Below are 6,012 nucleotides of genomic sequence, written 5' to 3' on the forward strand. Positions count from 1 at the left end.
AACCCCAAAAAGCAAAATGGATCAAGGGTTCAAAAGCAATTCACTGTGGAATAAAGTCATGATGAAAGCAGTGACATAGAGTATATTCAGAATAACATGACAGAAATTTAGAATACATCTTTGAATGACAGTAACAATTAACTGTAAGCATGGCCTCAATGGGAAATTAGACCGAGAATTTATAAATACCGTGACTAGTAAATCTGCAAATTCACTAATTTCCTACACAATGACAAAAAACATGAAAAAAAGTGTGGCAATTTATATCTTAAAATTGAATTTCATTGGAACAGTGATCCATTCTAATCTTCAGTGGATTGTAGGTTAAAAAACTATTAAATCACTCGCAGGTAAGTCAATTAATTTTTTGTACGAAAAGTGCAGTCATGTTGTTCAAGGGAAAAAAAAGAATTTTGTCACTAAAGGTGAAGAAGAGACCAAAATGTAGAGTAGAATTGAATAATGCTACTAATATTACAATGCTGAATACAAAGTTTGAAAATTTGAGCCCCACTGTGCTCCTGAACTTAGCTTAGTGGAAATATAGAAGCTCAAAGTACAGTGTAGATTCTATAGAGGAGGCAAAGCTCAAGAGAGAGAATATTTGCTCCTGAGGCACCACATCAGGCTATTAAAAACCCAAACCTGGGGACAGCTGTTCTTGCCTTGGCGTTCATCCTAACTACCACACAGATGCCTGTGCTTGGAGGGCTCTGGCCAGGAGACATTTGGAGAGCACTGAGAAAAAACATTTGTCATAGGACATTTCCTTGGACCAGATTACTTGGGCATTCGGGGCTTCAGAAACACTAGAATTCCCTTTACAGAAACCAAGGTAGAGGCCAGGAACTTTAAAAAGAAGACAGTTGTAAGAAATAAGAGTTCCAAGGAGCCTGCAAATTCTCTCAATAGAAAAAAAACAATTTCAAAGTCCTGCCTTGGAATTTCCATACAGATGCGAGTCCCCAGAAGGCAACAGGGTAATACTGTCAAGCGGCAGCTATGGCCAAAGTCCTTCTCTCTGGGTGAGTAGGAGAGGGCATAAGTATACAATCACAATCATTTTCAAAGCCATCTTTTAAAGCTTACTCCAAAATTAAGCACACACCCACATAAAACAACAGACTACAAAGCTCATCAAATGTTAGACTGAGAAGTGCTTCCAAAATTATCCAGTCTGGCGAATTCATTCTGCAGATGAGGGCTCAGAGACCCAGAGACGACATGCCCTAATCTTTGTTACTAAGTTAGGTATTGAGAATGAAACTCTGGTCCTCTAATTCCCACCGCAGACTGCTTTTATCCACTGATAAGGCATTTTAAAAAACAAAACCAAAAAAATGTTGAGTTGTTTTTCTGGGTTCTTTTTCTGTGCTGACCTCCTTCGGGATGACAGCAGGGCACGGCAAGGAAGTAAAACATAACAGTGTGACCTGGAAGGTGAGAAGGAGGCAAGGGGCTACCAAGTACCTAGGTGGGCACTGGCCCTGAATGAGAAAGAGTTGGTCCCAATAAACTGGATCAGTGCTTTCCAAATGTTTCAATCACCTGTCGTTAAAAAGCTTGAGCATTAAATTATAGACACGTACTATTGTATTGATATGTTATGTACATACTGAAACATATATAACAAAGATAGAAAATTTTTAAAGATTATTTTTAAAATAAATTTTAATAGCAGTTGACTTAGTATAGGCTGGTCACTATAACAAAATATCCCCCAAATTTCAATGGCTTGACACAATAAAGCTTGTTTCTTGCTCATGTCAGAGTCCAGTATTGGTCTGTCAATGGGGCTCTGCTCCTTGCATTCACTTGAGGATTCAGGATCCTTCCATCTTATGGGTATTCCCTCCTCCAGGGCCTTGGGGTCTTCTTCATTCAACAAGCTGATGAAGAAAGAGAGAGAGCCTTGAGGACTGCACAGTGGAGGAGGATGATGAACCAGACCTGGAAAGGGCGGCATCACAGTATTATGGATGCCCTGATCCCACTGGTCTGAATGCAGTCGTGTGGTCCCAGCTAACTGCAAGAGAGGCTAGGAAATGTAGTCCAGCTCGTGCCTCGGAGGAAAAGGCAATGGGGTTTGGTGAACACATAGCAGACTATGATACGGAAGTTCAAGTCTCCCTACTCTCTCCTTATCCCAAATTGTTACTGAGTACCCTGAGGGGTACATGCTTCTCCAATTTGAAAACCATTGGTCTGGAGGTCTAATCCTGTTGCCTCCCCACCTCCCTTTCCAACAGAATAGGACTCCCTGAGAAGAACCAGATTTGGGATAACATAGGAAGATGTTAATAATATCTAATGCTACTGAGCACTTAACCTGTGACTAGCACTAACTAAGCAACTGACTTACATTAACTCTTGTAAACAACCAAAAGAGGTTGGTGTTATTATTATTTCCTATTTTGCATATGAGGAAACCAAAGCTCAGAGAAATTAAGTAACCTGCCCCAAATCACACAGCAGCAAGACAAGACTTGACCTCAGACACTGGCTCCAGGGGCTATGCTGTCAGCCAGAGGGAAAATAAGAGATTAACTCCCACCTCTTTGCAGGCATTCCACACCAGGTAGAGAGAGAGCAAGTGAAGAGCAAGGCTGCAGCTGGCATGAGGTGGACGGTGCACTGAGAGTAGAAGCAGCCATGGACAGGACTGCGGCCAGAAGGTGGGCAACAGGGGATAAAGAAAGCAGGGGTGAGCCTGCAAAATCAGGCTGTCAAAGCTCATTCAAGAAGCAGTTAAGGTTTCAGAGCACCCAGGTAGTTCCCACTGCCTGTGGGAGCCCCTTTCAAGCTGCTGCCTCTCCTTGATTAAATTCAGAATGATAGTTAGGAATAAGATGGCCCCATGGGACGGTCATGGACTGCTCAAGTATCACCAAGGGTGTGGGGTGTGGCAGCTCCTGAATAGGCCAGATCCTCCAAACTCAGCCAATGGAAGAAGTGAACTCTGACTCTTCCAGTGCCCTGGCTCTTCAGACTACCTTCTAGAGAGTCCACCCTGTCCTGGTCGCCACCCTGTCCTGGACTTGCTTTTCCTAGATAAGAAGCCCTTGGTTGGCTTCTGTTACTTTTCTCAATGGTGGCTCCAGGGTACTGTCACCACTGTCATTGCTTCAGCTAGTGGGCTGAATGACCTTGGTTCCAGCTCCTCTTTGACTGTGATCAGGATCTGTCTGTTCATTGCTAAGAAACACAGACTCTGTCAGATTGTATGTTTGAGTGTTGCTTCTGCCATAACTGTCAGACCTAAGGCAAATCACTTCCTAGCTCTGTACCTCGATTTTCTTACACTAAAATGAGCTCGTAAACATTAATGATCCAAACCCCCAAGGAAATTCTTGACTAGCTTTGTGTCTCTTCGCCTCACAACTGCCGAGTCTTTATTCAAAGAGGGTGAATGGGTCTTCCTCTTGGGATATGTGGGTTGTAATTTACACTGAGAGACTCAGGCAGGCATCCCTGGGGTCTGCCTGCACAGAAGAGAAGCCCATCTCCGCCGATGCCAGTGTGCCTGAAAACACCACAGAGCCCACACTAGCCTGGTCACAGAGCTTCCTTGCTCTGGTAGCTGTTAATTCTCTGTTGGTTGGAGCCCCCTTCTTGTTCAGGGGTCCAACATGGACCAGGGCTCTAGCTTCAGGAAAGAAGGCAATATATGCCTTTTCCACTTCGATTTTGATTGTTTTAATTACCCCACCTATCAAGCCAGCAGATTACCATTTGTTTGAACCAATTTGTCTTGGATAGAATAAGAATGGGTAGGAAGTGTTAAGTCCTACAGTGCACTATGGAATATCATCAGCCAACCCTAGAACACTTTTTAAGGCTCTATCACCCACGTAATCCAATTTAACCCTAATAGCGGTCCTGGGAGAGCCATCTCCCTATCCTCATTTTATTGATAACAAAATTGCAGCACAAAGAATATCAGTGACTTGGTCAAGTTCTCAGAGTCAGTCTTTCGCTAAGCTGGGATTCAAACCTAGGAATCACTTGACTAGAAATCTCAGCTATTTTCACCTCACTCTGCCTCATCATTGAGAAAAGTAACAGAAGCCAAGGAGATGTGTGCTAAGTGGAAAGAAAAGAAAGACGGGTCTAGGGCCATGCTACCGTGAACAAACCCGATCCAGTCTGATCTCGGAAGCTAAGTAGGGTTGGGCCTGGTTAGTACTTGAATGGGAGACCACCTAGGAAGACTAGGTGCTGTAGGTGTAAAAAATAAAATAAAAAAATAAGAGATTGTGAGCTGACAAAGTCCTTGCAATCTGTGAGGTCAACCAAGGGTTGCCTGCCTAAAAAAATAATAATAATAAATAAACAAATAAATAAATAAATAAGAAAGAGGAGAAGTGAGGGGACAGAGTCATGGATGGTTTGACAATCCAGACTCTATAATATATAACTATTATTATGGCGGGCTCTTAATTTTTTGATCTCTTGGAATTTGCATAAAACATTTTTCATTCTATAATTTATTCAGTGTTTGATAAGAATTTGTTGAAAAATTATCATGTGTGAAAATCTTATAAACCTTATATCTTAAGGATATATGCAATTATTAATTTTTAAGCCTTGTGAGAGATGCAAAAGATGTAGAAGACATAATTTCTGCCCTTAAGGAGCTTATCATCCACGTAACTTGTTTAGCCTAGAATACTTATTTCCTCCTAAATTTTTTAGACCAAGACTTGAGCGTCCTCTAATAATAGTGGGAATGTCCAGAATGCAGCTGAAGCATTTGTCAGGATTTTCCCAGTGTCTCTCCCTATTCATCACTGTTTCATCCCACTGACTCATTTCAATTTGAAATTCGCTATGATCAGTAGATCCTTTTCTTCTGTCCTCTATGCCTCTTGGAGTTCATTCTGACCACTAGGAGATTATTTAATTCTGTATTCACAATGCCTACCTCCCCAATCTTCAGCTGATTTGACAACCTATTAACAACAGTTTCTATTTCATCCAATGTGTCATTGGAGAAAGAGGGGAACATCACACTTGTGGGACTGGCTGCAAAATGCCTCCAATCAGAAGCCTCATGACTTGCTACTAATAACCCGTCCTGAGGGAGTCCCCTAGGGAAGGTCAGCTTTGCCTTGCCTGATGGCTCTGCCTCACAGCTCTGACTCCGTACACAGCCCCACCAAAACACAGGTTTCAGGAGCAATGCAAAAATAATGAAGCTGTCCATAGTGGGGCAGCCAGACACAGTGGGCTTGAGATAGAAACAATGTGTTTTAGATGGAAAGGTATAAAGTGATCACAGGCTAGCCCAGCTCCTCTTCACCTTAGCCACAAAGCTGTCTTTGGCCTCAGGAGTAAGAGAAACAGACCTCACTCCACAAACCCGAGTGCCGTCACCACTAAGGCACAGCCTGAAGAGGATGCCCAGTTGGGCCGTCCCCCTCATCTCCCTTCATGTCCTTTCCCCTCCGACCTCCTTCTCCACTAGAGCAGTATCTGGACCTCATGTGCCAGCACTGAGGCACTAAGTAGTGAAATTAGTTAACTGTTTTCATCATGAAGGCCCAGAAAAAAATAAAAGATGAAATCAAATTGGGGGAGCGGTGATGGAAAAACATATTTTCTGGAATCGGACCCATTTAGTCTTACCCATTAGTCACCCACAGAAGCAACCATATGTCATTCTGTAAACCGACCTAGTCACATGCAAAGGAGGAAGGTGACAGGCCTCCACCCCCTCCCTCTTTGTCTCCACATAGGAGGGACAGCATGTCGGTAAAAGAAGGACAGGCAAGCCCAGAGCTCTGAGGATCCAGTCATGCCATTCTTTGTTTAGAACCCTCTGGCTCACTGCTTCCTTCCGCCAGCCCTGTGCCCTCTTGTCCACCCCGAGCGGATGTGCAGGGGGCTGGACAGACCAATCCCAGGAATGAGTGCCCTCTTCCCCTCCCCAGTATCTCAATCTCTCTCAATCTCTCTCAATCTCTCTCTCTCTCTCCCCTCTCTCTCTCTCTCTCTCTCTCTCTCCCTCCG

The 6,012-nt window shown here is 43.5% G+C and overlaps 1 pseudogene; it reads left to right on the forward strand.

The window, feature by feature from the left end:
- The first annotated feature begins 4,108 nt into the window (after positions 1–4,108).
- Positions 4,109–4,227, forward strand: LOC112477077 (annotated as a pseudogene).
- Positions 4,228–6,012: the final 1,785 nt, after the last annotated feature.

Source organism: Pteropus alecto, unplaced genomic scaffold, assembly GCF_000325575.1.
Source record: "Pteropus alecto unplaced genomic scaffold, ASM32557v1 scaffold52, whole genome shotgun sequence".
NCBI lineage: Eukaryota > Metazoa > Chordata > Mammalia > Chiroptera > Pteropodidae > Pteropus > Pteropus alecto.